Here is a 26,780-nt window from a genome sequence, read left to right on the forward strand (position 1 = left end):
TTTACATTGGAGATCCCAGTTATGTTAAAGTACATGAGATGAATATAATGTGTCTGTGACGAGGCATAATGATTACACAATATTTCATCAAGTGTGATAAAACTTAATACCAAGGAAATGTATTTGTAGATTTCAGTCCAAATAAGTGCTGCTACTAATACCTGAACATCCATTGATTTGATTATAAAACGATATATAATTTCCCACTGATTTAGTTATTTACAGAAGAGCTTCCAACTGTTTTACAAATGAAGTATTGTATAATATTCAAAGCACAAAACAGGCCTCTCTTGCAATAGCTTTGTGATGATATTTATACTCGAAACATCACATTTTCGCTGATAATTAGAAGTATTTTCCACTTCCCTAATTCTGTTTTTCCTCTCTCTTTACTAATGCTCTAAGTTGAGCTCTAAGATTCAATCTTTCTCATGAGTCTGCGTCATCTTGGAGTGGCTTAGGCAGTGGACAGGAGCAGGAAGTACTGGAGTCTCTAACGTACTCTTGCCACCCAGTGATATTAGCAAAATGAGGGGGAAAAGAGTGAGAGGTAGTAGTGGGATGGGAACAAAGTTTTAACGTAGACTTGCCCAGTGCAATTGACTATAGAGTGCTGGCCAAGACACAGTCTAAATAAAAACATCTAAAAGCACTTTTGACACCTCAGGAAATCACAGAGCAAGCAAGGATGTGACAGTCTCCTCCCACTACTAAAACAGTTTGAGAGGACCATCAATATCAGCAAAACATGATTAGATTTATTGAACAACTTTGGAAGATTCATGTGATCAACTGAAGGCAGACATGGAGTTCCAATGTCTGCATCACCGCAGATCCAAATAATTGTTGACAGATTAGAAAATCAAAGTCAAAGTCAAATTTATTGTCATATGCACGGGTATGCACTAGTGCAATGAAAAACTTACTTGCAGCAGCATCACAGGCACATAGCATCAGAAACACAACATTTACAAGAAAAACATAAATTAACAAAATAAATTATACAGAATTATACAAGAAAGAAAGCAATTGGAAGAAAAAAAACAAAGTTCATTGTAATGCGAAGTGGTCACAGTGTTGTTATACTGAGGTAGCAATTAGGATGTGTGCAAGTTGGTTCAAGAACCAAATGGTTGAAACCAAGTAACTGTTCTTGAACCTGGTGGTGTGGAACTTCAGGCTTCTGTACCTCCTGCCCAATGGTAGCTGCAAAAATGTGGCATGGCCTGGATGGTGAGGATCTTTGATGATAAATGTCGCCTTCTTGAGGCAGTGCGTCATGTAGATACCAATGAAAAAAACTATGATGCTGGAGGAACTCAGCAGGCCAGGCTGCATCTGTGGAGAAAAGCAGGTGGTCAACATTTCAGGTTGGGACCCTTCCTCAGAACCGAAGATAGGAAAAGGGGAAGTCCAATATATAGGAGGAAAAAGCAGAGCAGTGATAGGTGGACAAAAGAGGGGAGACAGGGTGGAAATGACCAAACACAGACTAGGTGACCGTTTCGCAGAACCCCTGCGCTCTGTCCATAACCGCGATCTGCATCTCCCCATCGCCAGTCACTTCAACTCCCCCTCCCACTCCATCACTGATATGTCAATCCTCCCTCCTCCAACACCAGGAGAATTCCAAGTGCAAACTGGAGGAACAGCACCTCATTTTCCATCTTGGAACTTTGCAGCCTAACAGTATGAACATTGAATTCTCCCACTTTAAGTAATTCCCCACCCCACTTCCCCACAACCCGCGCCCCCACCATCATGCTGCTTCTCTTCCCTTTCCTAGCTTCTCTCCCTTTTTTCTACCCCCTCCTTTTTTTTTCCATTTCTCTCCTTACCTTTGACCCATCCCTTGGTGGATCTGCTTTCCACTCCTCCCTCACACCTGCCTATCACTATCTCTTACTTGCATCTACCTATCTCCACCTTGTGCCCACCTCACCTCCCCTCCCCTCTTTTGTCCACCTATCACTGCTCTGCTTTTCCCTCCTAGAAATCGGGCTTCCCCTTTTCCTACCTTCAGTCCTGAGAAGGGTCCTGATACAAAGAGTTGACTGCCTGTTTTTCTCCACAGATGCTGCCTGGCCCGCTGAGTTCCTCCAGCATCATAGTGTTTTTCATCTGGATTCCAGCATCTTCAGTCCTTTGTTTCTCTACATACTACCAGTGGTGGGGAGGGATATGCCCATGATGTATTGGACTGATTCCACTACTCTCTGCAGCTTCTTATGTTCCTGCATATTCAAAATTCCATGATGCAACCAGTCAGGATACTCTCAATATCTGCAGAAGTTTGTTCGAGTGCTCAGTGACATGCCCAACCTCCTAGGAAAGTAAAGATGCTGGCGTGCTTTCCTTGTGATTGCGTCTATGTGCTGGGCCCAGGACAGGTCATCTGATATGTTAAAACCCAGGAATTTAAGATATCAGATAAGATATTTAAGATATTTATTTATTAGTCACAGTTTCCATGCTGTATTACTCTGATATACATCGAAACACACAGTGATATATGTCTTCTTGCGTTACTGAGAATGTGCTGGGGGCAGCCCACAAGTGTCGCCACTCTTCTGGCGCCAACGTAGCATGGCCACAGCTCCTAACCTGTACGTCTTTGGAATGTGGGAGGAAACCAGAGCATCCAGAGATGGGGTAAACGTACAAGCTCCTTACAGACAGCAGCGAATTGAACCCGGGTCACTGGACCCTCTCCACTGCCAATCCACCAGTGTAGACAGGCACAGGTTTGCTGTTTCCTTACCCTGGGAATCTCCTTCCAATAAACTGATGATATTATTTCAGTGCCAATATAGAATAGCCTATGGATTTATGCAAAATTGCACTTTGAGCATAGTAATTAGCACATGTGCATCAAGGCAATAAACATGAGGAAAACAATAATGTTACTAATGGGTTGAATTTTGATTGAGAAAATGTAGATGTAAGGTAAAATATAACATATTAAGGACAGAGAGCAAAAGAACTTTTTCTTTCACACAATAAGTATGAGGACGTGGTTGATTGAAACTAATAATTAAAGCAGGGGGCATATCAATGTTTACAAAAGAGCTAGAAAAGTGAGTGAAGGAAAAAGCAACAAGCAAATAACTAGAATTGAAATTATAATGCAGATCTGTGCAGAAGACATTATTTTTAATTGTCTATTCTAAATTCTAGTAAAGGCTTGCTTTTAAGTGTTAGTCATGATATTTTGCACCAAATTACATTGACTACTCCTTGTTTTCTTCAAGATAAATGCCTGATGCTGTATATTCTAACCATGTTTGTTTTGGCTCAGATCAGGCAAAGGTTTCTAGAGATCGATCTACTGATAAACTGTCTCGTCTTTGTTTAGAAATCCACATTATATCCTAACAAAAATATCTGGAAAGGTTTCTTTCATTCTGGATTTGTAAGCATTACTGCACAACATATGTTATAACGACAAACTTAATTTGGGACACAATGATTCTCTTTGCCCAGAAGCTTTTAGATATCCAGTGTTAGAATAATGCTGTCACGATCTTCCAAGTTTTTTAAACTATGGCACAGCCGAATTTAACCTATTGAAAAAACAACCATCATTGCATAACACAGATGTATAAGACATATGCAATGAAATGGCTTGCTCACTGTTGCATATATCCCTCCTTTGCAGAAATAATTCCACAGAGAGAATGCCGAAGAGTGATCTCTGTACCTGTTGCCCTCTGACCTATTGAACAAAGGTAGGTAGAATTTTAAAATGTACAATTTCCTTTCTTTTTCAATGAAAAGAAACAATAACAATGCACCTGTCTTTCTGTTCCTTCAATAAGTCTTCCACAATTTACAAGGCGCTTAACCCGTGTAAATGTCAGAACATAGTTAATGCATTTAACCTTTGAAAGAAGTGGCTCAAAAGAAAATGAGAATGTTACAATCCAGTCAGGAGATTTTCTGAAAGAGTAAGATTCTTTTATAATGATCAGCATCTTCCTAATCATACAAACTTACTTGCCTGCAATGTACAGTATGATATTTTGAGTTTAAAATATGACTAGGATGAAAAAAAAAGCAAAGACCTGTTTGTTATATATTTTATGTCCCTTTCAGAATACTCACCGGTATTGAAATACCTTCGAAGTGTAGTAGACATTACAATGTAGGAGACTCAACAGCCAATTTGGTCACATGCAATGTGAAAATGACCAAATAATCTATTTTAGTGATATTAAGTGAGGAGTTGATATTAACCAGGATATTGGAGCAGGTCCCTGGCCTTTTCCATGGAATTTCTTTGTCTAGCTGAGAGGCCAAGCTGAATCTTAGTTTTAGATCTGAAAATTGACATTTCCAACATGGCAGCACTCCCTCAGTATTGGTTCCCAGCTAGTGTCTCAGGTTGAATCAGACTTTTCTCAACCAGAGCATCCCACCAAACCCCAGAATGAGCCAACTTCCCCTATATCAGGTTTCTGTCGTAAGTAAGCCATGAACTATTGAAAAAATATCTATGTTTTTTCCATCTCCAAACTTAACTGTGCGAATTATCTCTTTGATGTCCTTTCATTTTTCACCTGCATAAACTGCAGCTCGTCTAAAACTATTTTGCCCTATATCCTACCTTTAAAATCTTCCTCACTGATTTCTCCTACCCTCATTAACCCACATTAGTCATTATTGTATAAATACTATTGGCATTTAGATAAATCTAAACTTCATTTGTTTTAATCCAATTGAATATCATTGAATCATTAAAATAAATGACCAATTAATGGGTAATTAAAAAGAGCATTGTTTGTATCAGTAGAATTTTAGCATTTAAATCTTCCCCTTTTGACTGAGTTTATTCTAGTGATGATACAGCTCCATTGGTGAGAAATTTTCATCCAAGAAGAAACTAGGTGTTCAGCAAAATTTACAGCAAGGATTATAATTGAAAGTACACTGGGGGTCATCAATATATCTGTTTTGTACATGTGAATATGATGTGTAAATCTTCAGCCAAAATGTTTAATACAGTGGAAATACAAGCATCCTTTCTTTATACTGAAACTACTGTCTCTCCATTTGCCTTCCTGTATGATTTGCCAGCACCAAAATCCCATTGCAACTTTCTGCAAACAGAACTATATTGTTCCTGAGCTGATTGACATTTTGAAAGCTACTAATAGATGCCAAAACTGGGAAGTAGTGGCAAGGTTTAATGTAAATTTTTACTCTCCTACGCTGGCCAACACCTGTTTGTTCCACTATGATCTGGAACACTTCTAACTGAATACAAAAGAAAACAAGTATAAAGTGATTTGATATTGTGCTTGTGCCACCGCGCTCTACCAAACATGGATCTCATAAAGTCAAAAACCAATTGTAAAACAATTGGCAATGGCTCTGAGGATCAGACTGGAATATCTACTAAAAATCAACCAACCCTGCAGTCGGTCTTAACAAGTTTCATCAATTTTATAAAGGGACAACAGCCAATTGTGCTCGGTGTAACTACATCAACAGTCACAAAGATTTCATACAAATCTTTTAAACATACCCCAAATGAAACTGAAGTACTAATAGGGGCTTCTTCACCATTAAGTTGTAGCATGATAACACATCTACCTACATGGAACAGGAATTTGAAAATAATTCATCATCAGCATATGTCCCCAGAAGAAATTACATGAAATCTACTGATGCTTCCAGATATTGATTTGCAGGAAGACAATTAACAAATCTGTGTCAAGGTGAGGAGAGATGGAAAGACAGTCAAATTAAGTGAAACTAGCTCACTGCATCAGTTTAGAGAATGCTATTTCCACTGAAAGCCCTCCTGCCCCTTTTCCATCTTGTGCTCAGTCCCCAGTGGGAAGCTTGTTCTGTTGTACGGTATATGCCCTCTGTTTATTCTCCGAGACATGCCACTGTCCAAAGTGAATATCCACTGATGTTCCCAATGTCCAGAAGCTGTTGATCAGTACAAAAGCTTAGAGTCAAGTAACATTCTATCAGAACCTGGCACACAACTCCCTATGGACCAGCAATTTTAACAAACTCTGGAAAGTGCCAATGCTTGTTGAATTGTGGCAACAGCCCACAAAAATAAATCAGCCATTAACTTGCAAGTTGTTCCTGATCTCTTCAAGTAACACTGGTGGGAGAGAAACAGATTCTGTGTCCATACATCTGCTAAACTTACATTTTACTCTGTGAGGTCAAGAAAGGATGATAGGTGAAGCTGTTTATGAGCTAATGTTCTTACCAATATGGCAGCTGAAGTGACTTGCTTTACAATTGCATGTGTATGCATTGGTCACCATAGTGGAACCAAGTCTGCATTCCAGGTATTCAAACATTATAATGGCTGATACACAGCTGAATTTTTCAGCAACAATCTAGCTTTATCTTATATTAAAAAGTTTAACAAATAACAATTGTTTCCTTTATCTCCATAATTGCTTAATCTCAAATGGTTTAGCAGGGCATATTTGTTGAATTGTTTGCAAACCACCAACCAATGAGCAATACACAAAGAAATAAATTACTTTTAGATTGCAGCACTCTGAAAAATAATGAAAAGTACCGATTTGCATTTTTTACATTCTCTCTGAAGCACTGCAACCTGCTGAGAACAGAATGACTTCCGGTGAGTAATTATGGTAAAGAAAATATGAACCTTAACAACGAAATTCTATTCAGTTTTTCAGCAGTTATTAGGAAAGTAAACTAATCATGTTCATCAGTTGTGATATATTTATTCTGAATCACGAGTCATAAATTCAATCATCCTTTATTTTCTTCCGCTCTGAAGTGTCATTTAAACTTTGAAGAGGAAAGGAAGTAATTCAGGGGACCTTGCAGAAAAGCAAAACATTTTATAGAAAATTTTTGCATTCCCAAGAAAACCACCCAAATATATACAAGCAGATATATTGAATTGTCCCTGCGGCAAAAGGTGTACATTGCATCTTTCAACATTCCACTCACCAATCTCAGCTGATGAGTAAGAAGTGATGCCGCCAATGGCCAAGATAATATTCCTGTTGATAACAAGTGATTCCTTTTTCAGACTGATAATTAAATCACTTAAATTAACAACAAAACTATCTCCTACCTGCTTGTTTTAACCAAGATTCTGATGCAAGCTGTATTTCCACATTTGAAATCCACATTCTTTGCTAATGGATTTGGCTCGGGTGATGGTTCAAAGAGCAGATTCTTCCTTTTGTGGGTTAATGCCAACTATATCATTCTCAAGTGTGTCAGCTTACATTTTCCCAAATCTATATTCTTTTCATCCCTAATCATGCATTGTATTAAATTGCCATGCTCAGGTTTTTCCATCCAATCCAAGTAATAGGCAGGTGCATTAACTAACACAAGAAAACCATTTCAAAGCCTTTGATAACATTTCTACTATCAGGATTAGGAAGGGATCAGGACACCTCAGTTTTATACTCCAAGTCAAAATTAAGTAATTCATAAAAGTTACACATTCTGCTTCTCATTGTATCCCTATCAGCAAAACCCTTCTTGTTATTAAACTAAAGCTTCAAATTATTAACAGTGGTAAAGGTTAGGGCTGCTTGGCAATATAACATGCCTCTTGTAATTTGTCAGTGGTAATAAGACTCAATCATTAAACACATTACTACATCATTTAAAAGCATTCAGTAAAAGCACTATAAAGTCAATAAATCATTCTGTTACCAAAGCATTTTTCAGTGTAAGTCACAGTAGGTTCAAAACTGGCATAAATGCAGGAAATTTGTGATTACTTTTGATTTCAAGTGGTTGCAGCGGTTTGGGGGCGGGTAGTGCAGTTATGGCAATTCCCTTACAGCTATATTTGCCAGAGAATTGTAAATGCCACAGGAATATGATGAACAGCACAATCGATGATGTAAGTTACTTTATGGATCATTGGCTCTTTTTGCAAGCCATTTGATGTATTTATCTCACAATGCACAAGTCCTGCAAAAATCAGAGTATTCCTAGTGTGTTTTATTGAATGGTCAGAATTGCCGGACTCCTGTGATGCCTCTGTGGACAGTACTATCCATCGCTGGTACAGTGGCAAACTGGGCTTGCATGTCTGAACTTTCATTACCAATGATTTCTGCTGCGCTACATTTGATACTGCATTGTGGTTGGATCCATAAACCAGGAAACCAAGTTGCCCACCAAATCCGTGCTGCAAAGAATGGACTCCAAGCACTGTACAAAGACCTCTTCAAAGGCTGGTGCTAGATTCCTTCATGCTCCTTGTTATTGTAAGATAGGATTCTGGCTACCAATGCACTGAGCATTTCTGCAAACACACCCGTCATTTACTTTTGTGAGCAACACAAGTGAAGTCATCATCTGAGGCTTCTGCAGCAGAGCTCTTATGCAAATGTTCCAGCCTTTTCATTTTCCTTTCATCCTGCATTGGGTGTAACCCATTCATGCAGTGAGTTAGGATGTAACTATCGTACCTCACAGGTAAACATTAACTTACACTTTGTGTCAGTATCTGAGCTGGTAGCCGAATGTTAAAACAAACGATGGTATGACTCCATCTTCACTCTGTTTCTTGTCATTCTACCACCACCTGCTCAGGTTGCAGTTAATGGCCAAGGGAAGAGTCACAAAGGTAGGCTTGTAGTGAGATGAGGCCAGGAGAAAGTGAAAAGAAAAGCAGGCTTACACTCCCTGGAGCTTGCAAATCATGAAACTTGCCTCATTGCTGAGACGTGCAGCTAATGAACAGCATGGTTAGAGCTGGTTGCCTGTAGCTATAGAATCAAGGATGAGAAATTTTCTGTGTTTTCTGCCTCCGATCAATTTGGCACATTTTCATCTCTGGCCATCTTCAGAGTCTATCCAACAGATCTAAATTGGGAAGTCCATGTTTGAATATTTAACTCAAAAATCATGTTGAGAAACTGAAAAAAAAGGATGGAAAGAGTGATGGAGTTAACAAAGACAAATTAAGCTACTGAGACAATAATTTTAACTATCATCTATTGGTGCAAGTAAACCAGAATATTACAGGAGATAAAAATGTGTTACGGTATTACTGGCAGCATTCTGGAACATTACAAGAATCAGGAAGATATTCTTGGTTTTCTTCCTAATGAGGAAAAGTGTTACAAAATTGGTTATTTTATTAAATGTCTTCAGTTACTGGTTACATTGGTCAAAGCTTTATTTCCAACTAAGCTAGAATCAAGAATTCTAGAAACAAACTGATATAAGTAATAAAGAACACACACTAGTCAGATTTGCTTCAAAATCCAGCTAATTCAGGAAAGGAAACCTACCCATTTTTATCATCGCGGGCCTATATTTGACTGCTGTCCCACATCATCATAATTATCTACCAAATTGCTCATTAGTTGTACAAGATCACTACAAAAAACATCAAGATTTTCAATATTAGACTACAACAGTATAAAGCTTCTTGGGGAAATTCAGGGATGGCAGTAACATCAAGATCCCAAAATAAAGTTTTAATTTGGAACCTTGCGATTGGCAATGGGTAATCCTTTCATGACATTTGCTTCCCTGTGTAGCAGGCCATCAAGGATCAGGACTCTGAACTTAGTGTCAAATTGAAAGGTTTCTTTAAATCCAAACAATGAATTTTTTATAGCTCATGTTGGGAGTAGAAGGTATTTCTGGGATAACATCAACATTTTACAAACTGAAGAAATGAAACCTAAAAAATACAGCTCTGTCAAGTCTCGTGTGTGTGAGCAGCTGACATTTTCAGGTCACATTATTATTTTTAGATATTCTTGATCATAAATATTAATTTTAATTGAACTTCTCTAACTGTCAGAGTAAAAAGAAACTATAAAAATGAGTTTTTGAAAGGAGGCATAGTATTTACAATATTTATATCTTGGCATTTAATATTGAAGAAGTATTCAAGCTTCATTCCTGCACTTGAGCACATAACCTAGGATGGCACTCCATTACTGAGGGAATGATGTATTGTCGGGCATGCTATCTTTTAAATGTTTGAAATGGGAGCTGCTTCAATCTGCCTGTTCCAGACACGATAGACGTTAAAACTCCCATGGCACAATTGAAAAGAGGACATGGTTCTTCAGGGCCCTGATCACCAGTTTTTTTCCACAACAAATGCCTGCAAAATCTTTTTAATTGTTCTGTTATCTCATTCATGTTTGCTGGTGGCTTGGAATCACTGCTACTTTTACCTACATAACAACTTCATGTACAACCTTTTTGCAAAGTGTTGTGTTACTTGCTATTTATAAAGACTAAAGATTTACAGAATAGGTGGTTTAGAATAAGTGAATTGAAGATGAAAAAATGCACATGTATGATATTGCAAACTATAATATACTGCAATACTGTATTGTAAACCTGTGGTCAAGGGTATCAATGAATAGAAGCTGAATGCATTTTTGTTGCATCCTTCCTATTAGTTTAATATGGTTATCAACAATTTCTCTTTAATCTTAAACATATTTACACTTCTCCTTATGGAGATTAATATACTTGGAGGTGAAATGAAACCAGTATTGCAGTGTTGGTAGGTGCTAACTATCGGAATCTCTAGAAGATAGCAGGAGCTTCAAATAATGGTTGTATACGTTATGGCACACAAATAACTGATGTTTGTGCTTAGGTGACAAGCATGATTATGTCATTACACTGCACATTCACATGACATACACATCCATAAACCAATATACTCCAGTGCTTACCTTTTGAGTAAAAGACACACAGGTACATGCTGTTAACTGGCTATTCTTAGACGCCTAGAACTTTTAACAGCTTCTGGGTCTCTGACATTAGCATAAATGTGCCTGACAATCATTATCTCTAACAAGGGAGAGTCCAGTCACCTGCCCTTAATATTCAATGGCATTACCATTACCAAGTAACCCATCTTCAACATCTAGAGGTCACTATTGACCAAAAACAGTGCAAGGGCAGAACAGGAACTGGGTATCCTTATGTCCTGACACCCCAAAACCTTTCCACATCTGCAAGGCACAAGACAGGAGTGTGATGGCATGTTCTCCACACACCTGGATGAGCACAGCTCCAACAACACTGAAGGAGCTTGACACCTTCCTTGGCGAAGCAGCCTGCTTGATTGGTACTCCATCAACTACCCTAAGCACTCATTCCCTCTGCTACTGATACACAGTGGCTGCATTGTTCAGACCATTGTGATAATGCCATCCATAACCAGGATCTTTACCACCAAGATGGATAAGAGCTCCAGGTACATGAGAAGAACAGCTACTGCAGTTTCCCCTCCAAGTCGCACACCGTCCTGACTTAGAAATATTTTGCTATTCCTTCACCATACTGGACCTAAGATGGTAAATTGGTTTATTATTGTCACATGTACTGAGGTACAGTGATAAGCTTTGTTTTGCATGCCATCCATACAAATCATTTCATTATAACAGTGCATTGAGGTTGTACAAGTGAAAACAACTGAATGAAGTATTACAGTTACAGAGAAAGTATAGTGCAGGCAGACAATAAAGTGCAAGGCCATAACAAGGTAAATTATGAGATCAAGAGTCCATCTTATTGTACTAGTGGACTATTCAATGTCTTATAACAGCGGAATAGAAGCTGTCCTTGAGCCTGGTGGTACATGCTTTCAGGCTTTTGTACCTTCTGCCCAATGGGAGGAGGGAGAAGAGAGAATGTCCGGGGTGGGTGGGGTCTTTGAGTATGTTGGCTGCTTTACCGAGGCAGCGAGAAGTGTAGACAGAGTCCATGGGGGGGGGGGGGGGGGGGGGGCTGGAGACCACAACTCAGCACATCACTGGAACTCCCTGATCAATCCTGGAATCCCGAACCAACATCATTATGAGAGTAGTATAACTGGGCAATAATTGCTCGGCTGCCATCAATGACCAGATCCCAAAAAATGAACAAATCATTAAAAGTTATTTCTTGTCCTACAGACTGCGTGACATCTTGATTCAATTCACAATTGACTTGTGTTTCTTCTTCAGATGTCTCTGGAACAACTTCATCATCACATATTTCTTCCATAGCTTCAGTTACGTCCGCCCTTGTAATTACTTGGTCCACACAAATTCTTCTGATCTTACCTTCAGGTTGTACCAAAATTGATGTTGGACCGAAGGCTTGTAATGTCTCAGGATATCCCATTTCTATGTGACTCTGATTTGAAGAGTAGCAAGTGTGTTCTCCCTTTGGCTTGGGCAGCATGTATCCTGCAATTGTCATCACTAAAACAGATAGAACATAGAACAGTACAGCAAAGGAACAGGTCCTTCGGCCCACCATGTTCTGCCAACCTAATTAAGTTCATGACTCCTAATCCTTTCTGTCTGCACTTGGTCCATATCACTCCATTCTCTGCATTGTGCCTATCTAAGAACCTCTTAAGTGTTTCCATCGTGTTTGCTTCCACCACCACTGCTGGCAGCACATTCCAGGCACCCACCACGCTTTGTGTAAAAAAACTTGCCCTGTACATTTCCTTTGAACTTTCCTCAGCTCACTTTAAATGCATGACCTCTAGTATTAGACATTTCAACCCTGAGAAAAAGATTCTGGCTATCTATGCGCTCATGATTTTATAAAGTTTTATCAGGTCTCCCCTCAACCTCCATCGCTCCAGAGAAAACAACCCTAGTTTGTCCAGCCTCTCCTTATAGCACATGCCCTCTAATCCAGGCAGCATCCTGGTAAACTTCTTCTGCACCCTCTCCAAAACCTTCACATCCTTCCTATAATGAGGTGACTAGAATTGAGTGCAGTACTCCAGATGCAGCCTAACCAGAGTTTTATAAGGTGCAATTTAACTTCCTGACTCTTGAACTCAGTGCCTTGACTAACAAAGGCAATCATGCCATATGCCTTCTTTACCACCCTACCAACCTGTGCAGCCACTTTCAGGGAGCTATGGACTTGGACCCCAAGATCCCTCTGTACATCAATGCTGTTAAGCGTCCTTCAATTAACTGTATACTTTCCCTTTACATTTAATCTCCCAAAGTGCAACACCTTGGCTGGATTAAGCTCCACCTGCCACTTCTCTGCCTATATCAGAAACTGATCTATATCCCACTGTATCTTTTGGAAACCTTCTTCTATATTCACAATGCCACCAACTTTTGTGTCATCTGCAAACTTACTAACCCACCCATCCATGTTTTCATCTAAGTCATTTATATATATATATCACAAATAGCAGAGATCCTGGTATGGATCCTTGCAGAACACCACTAGTCACAGAGCTCCAGCCAGAATAAGACCCATAGACCACTACCCTCTGTCCTCTATGGCCATGCCAATTCCGGATCCAAATGGCCAAGTCACTATGGCTCCCATGCATCTTAATAATCTGGATGAGCCTCTTATGAGGGACCTTGTCGAATGCCTTACTAAAATCCACAAAGGCAATATCCACTGCTCTACCAATGATCTGATCATTTTTTTGATTTATGTCTGTGGAACCTCACTCTGGACAAATTCTCCATCATATTTCCTGCATTACAACATTGACTACACTTCAGACACATTGAGTTGCAAAGTACTTTGAAACATCCTGAAGTCTAAAAGGAATGCATTAAATAAATTCTAGCACTTTCTTCAGTGCCTATACAAAATTCTTTATAATATATATTAACAGATTTCCCACCCTTGGATATTGGAAAATTTGTGTTAATTTCTGGATAAGCTTTGGTTTTAGATAATTTTTCATCAAAGTCAGAAACATTCACAAACATTTAGTTTTTGACAGCTTTGATAGCAGGCTAAGCCAGAGATTGTGGTCTAGACAGTGTTAAAGTTTTATCGGTGTTTTTGTGGAAGAGGCTTCAAATCACGTGCTCTTCTTTCTTTCTTTTTCAATCTTTTTATTAGTTTTCAAATTAATACAGATTAATATATCAATGTTTATACATGTAATACAAAGAGATCAGGAGAACAATCATGACATGAATAATCATAAAGAACAACAAAGTATAAAAAAAATCTGTAGATCCAACGATCTGTTAGTGAATGAATATAATATAAAAGAAAAAAAAATATTATAAAATATAAAAGAAAGAAAAAAAATCCCCAAAACAATAAGAAAAATTATAAACAATATATCAAACCAAACTAAGCTAAAGAAAAAAAAATTTTAAATAAAACAGAAAAAAAAACAGAAAAAAAAACTGGACTAAAATTTCTCAATAGAAACAGAGCAATATTATGTCGTCAACTCCGTTCCTCTAAATTGAAAGGTTATTATAAGGGGATCGATATCATGTGAAAATATTGAATAAATGGACTCCAAACTTCCTCAAATTTAACCAAAGGATCAACAGTACCTCTCCTAATTTTTTCCAAGTTTAAACATGATATAGTTTGAGGGAACCATTGAAAAGTAGTAGGGGGTATTGGATCCTTCCATTTAAGCAAAATGGATCATTGCAGAAGGCCCTGTTGAAGTGTAGGGCCTCAATGGGAGGGATCAAGCCTCCTGTAGAGCACAAGTTCCCATTGCAGGGTCTCCACTTTGTTAGTACATTTGTCAAAGGCAATTGTTGGGTTTTTTGAGCCTTGCTTTTGGTGATATGCAGTATCTTGAGAAATCCAGCTGTGTTGCTGTTATTCTCAGAATTTAACAAAAAGTTGGATTTTCACCAGGCTAACTCACAGCTAAATATTCCCAATGATGCTTCCTGTATTTCTTTGGATAAAGTAATTGCCAGCATTGCATTTTGCAAGAAGCTATTTGAGGGGTTGCAAAATCATTAACATGACTAGAACTCTGTTTACATATCTTGAAGTCATTATACATTTAGGAACAGGTTACAGTTTGTTAAGAAAATTCAGCGGTTCTAACAGCAAACATGTGGAATTTTGGCAAGTCTGTATCCCTTGAGTCTTTCTACAGTGTAATTTTTTCCCTTTGTGTTACGTTTCTTTACTGTCAGTGCAAATCAAACTAATGTACTATTTTTGCATCAGGTTACAATCATCGGAAAAAAAGGCTTTCAATATAAATTTAGGCTATTACCTACATACTGAATTTTTATGTTTTAATATTGTTTCTCAATAATCCATTACATTAAAGAAATATCTGTTTCACTCAGAGTCCCCATTATGATTTAACCACATTGATCCATTTTGTTCGGTCAGTCTATTTTCCTTTCTGTGTTAAAATCTTTTACTAGGAGTTATTGCTTTTTAACAATAAACCACTTTTACAAGAATTGAACTACCTATTTCAGCTTTAATTAAGTTCTATTGAAGATGAGGGGAATAGAGATTAGCTAATATGCATTAGCAAAACAAAGAGAACAGATCATAAATCCCTAAAACAATCAAACATTTAACATTGTCCTTTGAGCTGCCCTTGCATGCTTCCATTCCTATTGGAGCCAATGAATTATTTGCAATTGTATCTCTTCCCATTGCCTACTTCTCATCAAGGCTCTGCCCCTTAGCAACATTGCCCTAAGAAAATTAGATTCCACACACCTGTTGGCAACTCCCCTCTCTACTTCATTGCTGCTGTTCTCCAGTGCACCACATCTACTGATTTATCATACAGTGCAGGATGAGAGAAGTTTCCTCTGGCCAATCCATTGCCTCTGCTAACCACTACAAACTCTGTCCGCCAGTTATTGACCCATGTCCTCACACAAGTCACTCACTGAGGTTGAATCAAGCTTTTCACAACTAAGTGTTCTCTTTGACCTTGAAATGCATTTCCAGCCCCATACCCATTCCATCATCAGCACAGCCTCTGTTCACCTTCTGTAATGGGAACTTATCTTTTCCCCTTCTTCAGATTATTTGCTGCTGAAGCTTTCATTCATACCTTTTCTGCATTTAGACTTTGCAATTCCAAAGCTCTTCTGTCTAATGACATACTGTGAACCGTACACTGTGAACCTCTGCTGTGAGTCCCCCCACTCCCCACAACTAATTCATATATCAAGCCTACGTTTATTGATTAAATTATCTTTTGATCCCGTAATGCACAAGTTTTAAAACTCTCCACCTTGTTACAAATCCCTCTGTGGTTTTGCACTCTCCGTCTCTTTTACCATCTCCAGCTCTACAACCCTCCAAGATCTCAGCATTTCTCCAGTTGTGGTCCCTTCAGTGTCCCTCAATTTAATCCCTCCACCATTTGCAGTAGTACATTGTTAGCTAGGTTTAAAGCTCTGAAATTCTCTCTCCAAACCTCTCTACCTTCTTACCTCCTTTAACATTCTCTTCAAACCTATTTCATCAGACAAGTTTTTGATGACCAGCCTAATGTTGCATTTTCAAATTTTGACTGATAACTTCCCTGTAATGCACTCCAGAATGCTTTGCTATGTTAATGGTGATATATGCATGTTAACTTTGACAACATTCAAAATATATTTTAACAAATGGAGTCTTATTATTGTCATTTTTTTTCATTTCATGTCAAAATATGTTTCTGTTAATGCAAAACATTTGAAGCATTTAGTTCTCTTTCAGATGTAAAGGTTGGATTAAACTAAGGCCATTGTTGTCCCATTGCGCATGGTACAAGAGAAGTAATGAGCTGTTGCCTCTCACATCAATAGGACAATTCTTCTCATTTTCTCCCGATTACTGCATCTTGCATATTTACATCTCATTGTTTTAGATTTTGTTTGATTTTCTATTTTTTCTTGTTTTCTATTTTCTATTCATTGTCCAAAAACAAATGCACCTTCTCAGCTCTCAATAACACCAGCTTTCCTGTCCTCTGAGACAAAACACCAATCTTGGAGTTTGCTCTTTATTCGCACTTGCAATTCCCTGAATGCTGAAGCTAAAATACTATTGCAGAAAAAATCCTGTCTGCAATATTAACCATTCTCTGAAAGGAACCAATTATTTGACACATTTGCACATCTCAGTATAACAAATTAGGCAGCTGTGAGCCAATGTAGGTTATTCTCAGTGGGTACACATTGGCCTTAATCAGAAGATCAAATCCTAATATAGCTGTTCAACTCATCCCAAAAACACAACATTATTTTTGGCAAAATGAAATGTCCCCCATGCAAAGATGCCAAAAAAATTCAAAAACCTTTCCTTCATTTAAGATTTTAGCAACACACAAGCTTTCAAAATAACAGGATTGTAACACAGACCAAAGAAACATCAGCAGCAGCAAAATAATCATTTCTAGATCAAAACTCACACCACTTCCTTTTAAAATTAATTCCACCTCTCCACATTTTATAATTTATTTAGAGTGAGTTTGGAGGTTATTTTCAAACTATACAATGAAGAAAACAGTGTTGTACCTTTCAGACGAATTACATAAAATTTACCTCATTGCTAGAGGGACTAGAATATTTTGAGGTCCAAAGCCTTTGGCTGTTTTAAAATCCCTATAACTAGTACTGGAGGATTCAGGATGGAATTGCTAACTGCCACCCCAAAAGGAATCATCAGCATCTCATAAGTTTACCCGGTGGACATTTTATGATTGATGAATTTTCCCCACTGAGAAATAAGCTTTTGCTTTTTGTTGAAAGTACATTTACTGTTAATGTACCACTATATGCCCACAGGAACTCTACAGGTCATGTCACTAATTACACAAAGAGAATAGGGTTTTGAGTAGATGAATTATTTGTTATCTCTTTGTTGCTGTAAAACTTGCTGACCTAAATAATTAAACTCCAAAGGGATAGGAGATTCCAGAAAATCTGATATAATTTTCAACAAAAAGCTTGGAAGTGCCATAACCTTTGCTACATAATTCATCTTTGGTTCAGAAAATTTCAAGATTAAGCAACATTTACATAAAAGCCTGGAAAAATATTCTCACTCAACAGCACAATCCTCAATGAACAGCAATCATATTGCACAGTTTGTTATCACAGTCACATGTTCTGCTTCAAGATATAAATCCACTATTACAAATGTTCGTCTACACTAGATATATTACAGGTTCAGCATCACCATCACTTTTATAAGTGGGCCCTACATCCTCTGTAATGCTGAATACCCTTCTTGCCCAATTGCTGATAAACCAGCAGGGCAACTGGCAACTTAAACAATTGGACCACTCATCAAATGTACTCAAAAACAGTGAAATAACATTGCCAATATATGTGTGTCTATATTTGGAAGATGGTTGAAATACATTCTAATGGCATGAAAGCACTCATCAGTCATGAAAATAGTTTAATTTTCAAGTATATTAAATATTAAATAAGCAAGTACTACATTCAGAATGAGGTTTACTCATATCTAATCATCTTGCACAACACTAAAACAACAAATCATACAAGCAAATTTTAATGCCCATCTTAAGATCTAATTATGGAGTAGGTAACTTGCATTTCTGAAAATTAGCACTTGTGAAACTAATTTAACTTCACAGAAATATTATGGTAATTGTTATAAAGTATGTGTGCTCAATAATCTCTACCAAGTCCATGGCATTATGTACAGACTTATACATCTGAGACATGGGGAGCTCATGGCGTTTATTCAAGGACTTGCCACAGACAGTCCCTCCGGAATTTTCTACCAACAATGTTGCAAGCAGAGAGCAGTTAATCACTTGACATAATCCCTAAAGGGACCGCAGATGTAAAGTAACAATCATTGTTCAGAACCAATATTGCTTGTACTGCAATGAATACAATATGGAGCAACATTATAACGTAAATGAAGCCCAGAAAACCCTTTTGGACAAAATAACTAAAATTCTTTCTATATTATTTACCCCATCAAAGCACTTTCATGTGAACCAGAACATTATACATTCAAGCTTCAGAAAATGTCAACAAATAATTTAGAGTGACATTTAATTGCAGTAACGAGGAAAAATGTCATTCTTTCTCAGGCTAAGCCTCTTTTGGTCTCTTATCTGGAAGCATCAAAATCAGCCTGTTCCATGGTCAGATTGTCAACAACTAAATTAGCCCACCACCTAGGTTAGTTTAGGTGAACAGAGTGCGTGACGAGATCCATCATAGAGTGAGGTGAACTCCCAGTATGCCGCTGGCTATCCCACCTGGACAGGAACAATAATGAAGTTACTTTGGCCAAACAATCAACTATGAAGCAAAGCAATTCAACAAGTCTCATGTCAGATCTTTAGAGGCTTTGTTTACTTGATGTCTGAATGAAGTTAACCAAGGGCAAAGAGGAGGATGAATGTAGCAGAATCTAAAGATCCCCAGTGGTCACATTTCAACCAACGGTATCTTGAATGAGAAATTAAAAGAAATAAACTAATTAATTTCAGGTCAGTTAGTTTAACTACAATGGTTGGGAAATTATTGGAATCCCCTTTAGTTTAGTATGAACCTTCATTTAGAAAGTCACAGATTCACAAAGAACGGTCAGAATGGACTGGTTCAATGGACACTATGTTTGTCCAATTTGGTTGAATTCTTTGCAAAGGCAGTAGGGAAGGTTAATGAGAGAAGTGGTTTTGATGTAATCTACATGGATTTTAGCAAGGCTTTTGACAAGATCCCACACGACAGGCTGGTCAAAAAGAAAAAAGCCTTGAGATCCAAAGGACAGTGACAGATTGGATTCAATTTGCATTGATTTTTTTTTGCAACCAGTGAGTTCTACAGGGATCAGTACACAGTCCCTTGCTTTTATAATATATATTAATGACCCAGACCTAAATGTTGGGGACATGACAAAGAAGCTTGCAGTAAGGAAGAAGGTTTTAAATTGTCAGAAGCTAGAGATGGTGTGGTTGGTTGGATGGAAGAATGGCAAATAGAATTTAATCCTGAGAACTGTGAGATACATCTGGCGAGATGGAACCAGGACCATACAATAAATGAGGGACTATTGAACGATGTAGAGAAATGATAGTAATAATACTCCACTTGTAAATAAAACTGCTCCGAACCATGGTACACAAGTTAACAGGGTAAATTTGAGGCACCATTAGACCAAAGAGTATGTGAAATGGAATTGTATTGACTTCAGTAAGGAGAGTGAGGGGTTGACAAACATTGATGTTAAAAGGAACTGCAGACCCAATAGTAAATGTGATTGTTTCCCACTGGATCCATGAATGTTTTGCACATTCAGTGTTCTGCTCCATCTCATTGTCTTAATGTATAACCTTCAGAAACATGCTCACAAGAGGAAAAATATATCCATTCCAAGTCTATCCACAGCAATTTCTCCCACCACATTACTTAAACTTGACATTGATTTATTCAGGCTGCTCACTCTAATAAACTCACAAACTCACAGTCCAATCTTACAATGATATTGATCAACATAGAATCTCAGAATTTGAAAATTGCATATTTTAGAAATTCTTGCTGGTGATTATAACAAAATAGTATTGCACAGGTGAACACTTTCACTAAAACAACATGCAAAGAATTGCCACATAAACTCCTTAGCTTTCATCTAGTAGGCACTGTAGTGTTGGGACAGGCACAGTAGTGTAACGGTTAGCATAACGCTATTACGGCATCAGCGACCCGGGTTCAATTCCAGTCGCTATCTGTGAGGAGTTTGTATGTTCTCCCCGTGTCTGCGTGGGTTTCCTCTGGGTGCTACGGTTTCCTCCCACATTCCAAAGACGTACGGCATAGGAGGTTGTGGACATGCAACGTTGGTGCCGGAAGCGTGGCAACACTTGCAGGCTGCCCCCAGCACACTCTACGCAAAAGATGTATTTCACTGTGTGTTTCGATGTACATGTGACTAATAAAGATATCTTATCTTATCTGTTACCTCTAGGCACTTTTCTCCCAGATTTATTGACACATTCTCAAAGATTTACTGCTACTATGTACTGGGCTGGATTGCACTGAAGAACCACCAGCTTGCTCTATAGTTTAGCATATTCTGGACTCATACACAGAAATGCAAAGCCTGCAGGAGGTCAGTTATAAGCATATCTGACCTCTTCCACACATCTGAACTCAATTTTAGTTAAGAGCCATTCTCTAACTTACAGCCCACCAATGAACAGGTAACCCAAACAATTCCTCCTTGATTAGGTAATATAGTTGTGCCATCCCCATCCCCAGTTTCACTCAAATGATCTCGGTACTTCCTGTCTAGACAGTGCCTTCTACTAAGCCCACTCTGACGGCACCAACTTAATTGAGTTAACTGTATTATCTGAGTGTAAATATTGATACCAGGGTATCCCTTTCCCTTATTTGCATCCCAGCTAACATTATGTGTTTCTATTATTTCTCCAGAGAAAATGTACCAGAGTGCAAACTGTTGCTGTGAGAGTACTGCTAAAAAAAATTTCTATTGAAGCTTTTGAATTTAAAAATTCTGTCTCAACATTTTTCTTTCTTTCCTTGTACAATTTCCTTCCTGATTATGATTACTACTAAATTGTGCTGTTAATATTTTCCTTAACCTCTATTAATATTTCTACCAATTATTTCATAACCTTTCAATACATGTTTTAACTTATTATTTTAAACTCATTATTATTCTCAGTCTTTATAACTGTTATGGTTTAATTACTTAAGTCAAGTTGAAGTGTATCTCTGATTATTGGAGATATTTATAGAAGTGAAACAGGCCTTTGACACATGAGCTATCTAAGGCCAACAGGGGGATGCTGGAGTGCATGAGGAGTTTCAGGATGCATCATCCCAAGGCCAGGTCACCACTTATCAACCTCTTTAAGACAGTGCAGGGAATGGGTCAGATGTTCAGCACAATATATTTAAATTAGCTTTGATAGTTCTATGTGTGATAGCTGGGCTGCCATCCAATGGTAACAGCAAAAGGACACTATGTACTCTTGGCATTCACATCTAGTCAGTATACAACCAGCCCGCTACAATTGACAGTGGAAACTGGATTTCAACAACTTACCAGGGTTAGAGAAAGATGCCATGACTTGTGATAACTTGATTGACAGCATTGACCTGAAGGCAGGTGTGAAGGAGACAATTCTGGGTGGAGGTCAGGCAAGGGATTGTGGTAGGACAGGTTATTTTTAGAAATTGAGCAAGAGTTATTGTAACTTCAGAAAAACAAAAGCAAAATAAAACCGTTTTTTGAATTAGTCTGCATAGATTCCATTTAGGACCTTTTCTTCCATAGATCCATGCCAGTGATGAAATTGTGACACATGTACATTCAATACCTCACTTGTTGCTACACAAAGATTAGAGCCAAGAAGGTTGTTTGACCTTAGTTTAAATATTTGAAAAATTACCCTAACTTCTTCAGGCATTTTGAATTTTTCATGAAAATCAAGTTGGGCAAATCTTGGATGATGTGTTTCTGTTCAAATTTTCATTTGCTTACTGTTCCATTTTCCAGCATAAATTGGGTAAAACTACAAAATTAATCTTTTGATGTAAATAGTGTACATACAGATGTATAGAATCTTGTATAATTTGTGTGGTAAATGTATTTCACTCTGCTTTTCTTTCACACTCGGGGAACCTTAATTACTGCACTAAAATAGCACTTATTTACTTCTACTGTTTCACAACTTTTAAATGCTTATATTTTGTCTTCTTTTTTGGTTGTACCTCTTCTGTCTCTTTTAGATTTTCTTGTTCAATCACTTCGCTCTTTTCATTGATCCCCCTCTCTTTGCTAGGAGTGTTCTGTATCAGGTCCAGTACTTAAGGATGTGAATAGAATGCTTTATTCAGACTGAAAAATCTGAACAAATTCTTTAATAAAAAGCTCCTTCCATTGCATCTCCCTGCGCTGTTTCCATATCCCTTTGTTCCCAAATTTAACAAGCAGTTAACTAATCCATTCTTCAATGTTGTCATTGCCCCTGCCTCAACAATCAATTCTGAAAGTGTATTGCCCATGGGCTCTCTCTCCTAAATTCTTAACATTTAGTTTCATGTGTACATTTCCTTGTTCTAGACTCCTTCATTGGTTGAATGTTTGTTTCTATTTACGATATCCAAGAATTTATTTTACATATACATGACCCATGCACTTAGGTTTTATACATGTGCTGTGTGAAATCGTTCTTTTACTGTCTTAAGGATCAAGGACTCTGGACTCGAGCTTTGTAGACCAAAACTAGTTTAATCACAAAGGCAAACACGGGACAGAATGGATGGGAACAGACACACGCTCACTCACGCACAGGATACCACGAACACGAGAGGGAAATCACAACTGGGGTAAAATACACTCACACACACACACTGATACAAGCAAGCACACAATAACAATGTACAACTTCAGGATATAACACTTCAGTGCCTGTCCCACACTAGCATTGGCCCTTAGCGCTCCCTGAGTCTGAGTGAAACGCTCCCTGACCATGTGGTGATGCACTCTTACCAATGATCTCTGCAGCGTTGTCTCACTACTCCTGGGGTCGTCGAAAGAGGAAGGGCTAGTGGACACAGCCCTTTTTATTGTGCTGGGAGGCTGGGTGGAGATTTGAACGAGCCAATGGTGTGGAAGTCAAAGACAAAGGTTCCTGCCACAGCCAATGGTCAAGCGGGTTCAGAGACAAAGGGTACTGGTCAGGCAGGTTCAGATGCAAAAGGTACTCTCACACCTGAGGGGTGGGTGGAGCCGCACCTTGATTGACAGTAGTATCACTTCCGATCAGAGGAGCAATGCTGTCCTCCGGTCAGCTGGGGTCAGTGTCGTTGCTGTCACGAGACATCCATGTGGATTTCTCACAACAACATGTTATCCTGTTTTAAAATAAAGTGCATACAAAGCACCTGAGAGATAATTTTTCTTGGTAAATCCAACCATCTCCTACCAACTGGTGTATGCTTTGAATTACTCTGAAGTTCCAAATCATTTTTGGAAAAAGCAGTGCCTCCAGTCACCAAAGAGATCAGTATTGCAAAGAATATGAAGGCAATCTTCAGGGGAAAAATAAATGTAGTCCAAATTAAAGCTTGCTGTTTAACTAGAAAAGTGGTTTTGGAACAATGTGACAGCCAGTTTGTGGTATTGTTGTCACACAACTCTAATTTTACTTTCTCTGTTACCAGAAATGTATAGAGCAGATTACAGATTAGAAGATTGCAGAGTTAATTATGCATTTGGGAATTTAAACCAAAGCAGGAAATACACAGTGAATGACAGGGCCCTAGGGAGTGTTGTAGAACAGAAAGTCCCAGAGGTACAGGTACATAGTTCTCTGAAAGTGACAACACATTTAGACAAGGTGGTAAAGAAGGCATGTGGCACACTTGCCTTCATCGGATAGGATATTGAGGACAAGAGTGGGGATGTCATGTTACAGCTGTACAAGACGTTGGAGAAACCACACCTGGAATATTGTGTGCATTTCTGGTCTAGGAAAGATTTAAAGGAATATGGACCAAATGCAGGCAAATGGGATTAGCTTAGGACAAAACCTCGATTGGCATGAACGAGTTGGACCAAAGAGTTTGCTTCCATGCTGTGTAATTCCATGACTCTATATAAATTAGAAAATGTGTACATTTTACAGGATGCTGGAGAAATTTAATAGTCAAAATCTTGCTACAAAATTTAATGCCAGAATTTAACAAGCCTATGCTTGACTGAAAGGCTTCAGGCAAATTATATATTGCTTCAAAGTTCTGTAGATAAAAAACAGAAAGAACCAAGAGACAAAGGGCGAAGGGGGGAGGCATCATCAGCATCAATAGAATTGTGCACCAAGTTATCAGCAGTCTCTTGAACAGGCATATCTTGCATTCCTCAATTACAAGAAACAAATGGTGAATGTAAAAGGGTGTACCAGAAGCAGCTGCATACATATCTTGGAATGAGATTCCAAAACAGTAAAGTAATGACACATGGCCATCTACATTGCAAACACTGGAGGAAGCAGGGTGCAAATCAAGTCAGTGGCTCCACAACCACAGCATCAGAACAAAACTCCTTAGACCTAGCACATCCAGTCGACAGTAACATTAGACAATCAGGCAATAAACAGGAAGGGAAGGAAGAAACCCCATAAGCCTCCATCTTTGACTGTGGACCCAAGCATAAACGTGGCACAGACATAACTTTAAAAAAAATGGAGATACTTTAAGCTAGAAGTGTGAAACTGAACATATTAACTTGCCTCTTCCCAAGGTCCCCACTACAGGTTTCAAGCCAATTTGGTTTATTCCATGTGGTATTAAACAATAGCTAACTGAACCAAAATAAGGGGATGTGTTTAGGCAATTTTCTGGCTATTGCATGGAGACCTGTTTAATAGAGTTAACAAACTCTACCCCTAACCCTGATGCAGCTATATTGATCTAGATTGTGGGAGGTGTTAAGGGTAGGGCAATATTGGTGGAGGTTGGAAAAGTATTCAATCATTCTCCCCTCATCATGGTAGCTACATCAGGAGGGTAGGCATACAACAGACCTACCTGTGGTAAGTATCTCTGCTCTTGCCCCTTAAAGGCTTCTCCACTATCCACATACCAGCTCAACGAGTTCAGTTCAACAACACTTCTCTTCAACCAGAATTCATAAGAACACCATCACCTCCAAATTCTCTTCCAAGTCACTCTCAGTCTTAACTCAGATAAGGTATCGCACTTCATTGCCTTTCATAGCTGAGGACTCCATTGATGGGGTTCAATGGTCCTTCAAGCTGTCACCATGCCACGTTGGCTGAAACATCTGAAAATGAAGATTGTTTGGTACAGTGGTTTACATACTTGCCTCTAACATCTGGACTCATGTTGTCAGCCAAAAGCAATAGAAGGAACATTTCCTCTGCATGAAATGAGTTTCAGCTGTCTCAGTTCAGTTCTTAGTTGCCACAGCCCAAAAAGCATAAAACTGTCCCTAATTTACAATAAACCACCAGTTTCAAAGAGGCCACAGAATGACTGATAAGTAAGAAAAGAGTCACAACAATAGAGTTCATAGTGCATTTGCATATGCAAGCAGATTAAAGTAACTTCACTCTGTACCCTGCTAAAAATGGATGTCTGAAATGCCTTGCTGTAGTATCCTTGAGTGTGAACACAAAAATAATGAAATAGCACAGTACCAGAAAGTAGAAAGAAATCCATTCCTCATCAGCTCTCTAGGGCTCCCTAGGTAGGTTTGAGCAAGTTAACCTCATCCTCAACTCTACAAAATTAAGTTGATGACGAGCTTATCATCTATTACCTGTGGTTTGGATTTTGATGATTTGGCACATCCACAAACAAATTAATGTTTAGAAAAGGTTCTCCATCTTTTATCAGCAGGAATAGTTTGCATTTGGAATTATTCCACAGTGCCATTAATAATATGTACAAACAATAATTATCCACAACTAGGTCAAAAGTATCATGATTCAATTCTTGTTGCCTTTGGGTATGTTATGCAGTCAAAGATCATTCTAAATCTCAGCCAATTAACGCAAGTTAATTAGAATTCAGCAAACTGCCCTCAGATCCCATTAGCAAGGATTTTAATTCAGGTATGCTACACTTAGCCCAGAATATATTCAGAATACATTTTATGAAATTACATTCCTTATCTTGAAGCCACATTCATTGGTTGTTATAATTGGAACTACCAGCTAGTAATGAGTGAAGAATTCACAATTTATATTTTGTCATTGAATAGTCTCTACTTTGTCTCAATTAGCGAAACAACTGGTAAGGGAGCAGAGTTTACAGTTTTCGGCACAATCCGAAAATGACAGCTGAAATGCACTTGAATTGTACTGGCTGGGTTTTAGTTCAAGCTTCCAATTAAAATTTCAATAGCACAGTTGCAAACAAATTCTTCAAAGGTTGAAAAGCAAAAAACTTCAGATACTGAAAATACAAAATAAAAATAGAAAATACTGGGGATATTCAGCATTTGAAAACTTGTTTCCAGTTCTGACAAAGGCTTATTGACCTTGAAGTCAC

The sequence above is a fragment of the Pristis pectinata genome, chromosome 16 (genome assembly GCF_009764475.1).
Source record: "Pristis pectinata isolate sPriPec2 chromosome 16, sPriPec2.1.pri, whole genome shotgun sequence".
NCBI lineage: Eukaryota > Metazoa > Chordata > Chondrichthyes > Rhinopristiformes > Pristidae > Pristis > Pristis pectinata.